This window comes from Pygoscelis adeliae, unplaced genomic scaffold (genome assembly GCF_000699105.1).
Source record: "Pygoscelis adeliae isolate BGI_AS28 unplaced genomic scaffold, ASM69910v1 Scaffold238, whole genome shotgun sequence".
Taxonomy (NCBI): domain Eukaryota; kingdom Metazoa; phylum Chordata; class Aves; order Sphenisciformes; family Spheniscidae; genus Pygoscelis; species Pygoscelis adeliae.
This window is the reverse complement of record NW_008825285.1, coordinates 1,669,010-1,670,821: the sequence shown is the minus strand read 5'-3', so window position 1 is coordinate 1,670,821 and position 1,812 is coordinate 1,669,010.

The following is a 1,812-nucleotide window of genomic DNA, read 5'->3' as shown; positions in this document are numbered from 1 at the left end:
GAGCTTGAACCACAGGTGGGAGGTAGAGACTTCTTCCTTTGGTAGGAGCTGAGCACTCTGATGGATGCTGTGTTAGAAGCAGCCTCAGCCTGGAGTCTCTGGAGTTACTTCCCCCCACTCCTAAGACCTTGAGCTATAAATAGAAATCCCTTAGCTGCTACCTCTGTCCCGTTGTTTCCGAATGTCACCAAGTCCATGGAGGTCCAGCAGCACTCTGCCAACCCGCCAGACTGAGCTGCCTCCTGCAGAGTCGGTTAAGACGGGCGCCTGCCGGGGTGCAGTTCCAGCGCTGACCAAACCTTGTGCTTACAAGCATAAGGTAGCGAAATCTCTCAGAACTGGAGCAATCGTGTAAGCGGCTCTGCAGAAGCCGGCTCAGGTCTGGTGGGGACAAGCTGGGATCACATTGTTTTACTACAGGAGTTTTGGGGATACCGACTTTGCACACTTACCTGGATCTCTGCAGGGTGTTCTTCAGTAGGCCCCGCGGTACCCCTTCTGGCTGGCTTTGCCATGTGCTGTATTTATTGCAATCCCCTGCCTTTCCCTGTAACCCAGAGAACAGAAAATTAAATATCAAGTGCACAATATAAACAAACTTAAAAAAATTTAAATACTTCTTGTTACCGTTCAGTGTGAGATAATCTGAGCTACCAAAGATAATAAGTTAAAAAAAAAAAAAGTGCCCCAATAAATGATATTTATCATTGGTGGCTGTGCAAACCACCCATTCTGCAAAGTCTCAGGAAATGTGTTCATATCCTGCCGCTACGACAAAGACAAGCATAAACCAATTAAAATATATTTTGGATTTTTTTTTTTTATAATACCATGCCATTTAGAAAGAGCCAGTCTAACCTACCAGTCTTTTGTTTTTTTTTCTCCAAGTGGATCAACAACTTGGACTTCACAGCCACTTGTGGATGAGAAACTAATAATGGTGCTAGATGTCTCTTTGATCTAATTTTAAAGACTTGTTTCCATGACCACAATTTAGCATCAAATCTCACGGAACAGTATTTCTTTTGAAGCTTGTATTTCCCCCAAAGCACCAAGCCTATACTTTTCTTTGGGTTGTCCTACTACTCGCCTTGCTGATTTGTATTAGGTTCTCCTCTTATTCCAAGCTTGCTTTTCTCTTTCTGAACTGATCCCACTCCCACATAAACACCTCCAAAATAATGAGCAGCCTTTTAATTGACTTTATTTGGGGAGCACGCATTTTAGGTGTGGAAACTCTCCAATTTCACCTTGGTGATCCATAAATCAATGCCTCCTCCAACTTTTTAAATAAAGGGCAAGAACTGTAATTTTACAGCAATTTAAATCATGGATAAAGTCCAAATTTTTAAAATAGAATAGTAACTTGACTGCTTATACTTTGCTCTCAGCCGTGACACTCGGAAAACCACATCCTCAAACATAACCCAAAGGATGCTTAAATATATGCAGACAGCACGAGGAATCTGTACAGGTGCCAGCTGGAAACCGATGAATCTGGCCTCACAAGAATTCCGCGTGAGGGTTACAGCTTCTGAGGCTAAAACAAAGACGCACCTGGGGGAGGACATTCTGTCTTCTCACTTCTAGCAGCCAAACTCACCTGTTCCAAGAGTGTTTTTTAAATGATGACTTTTTTCCTCCTCCTCTTCCCCCCGCAGCACACCCGGACATCGCTCCCCCCCCCGGGACACGCAGGGAGGCTTGCCACCCGACCGCCTGCCGCTGGGGGCTCGGGGACCCCGGGACAGGGGTAACGGCGGTGCCGTCAGGGGACGCCAGCGCCGCGGAAGGCCCCCTCCCTGCCCTGTG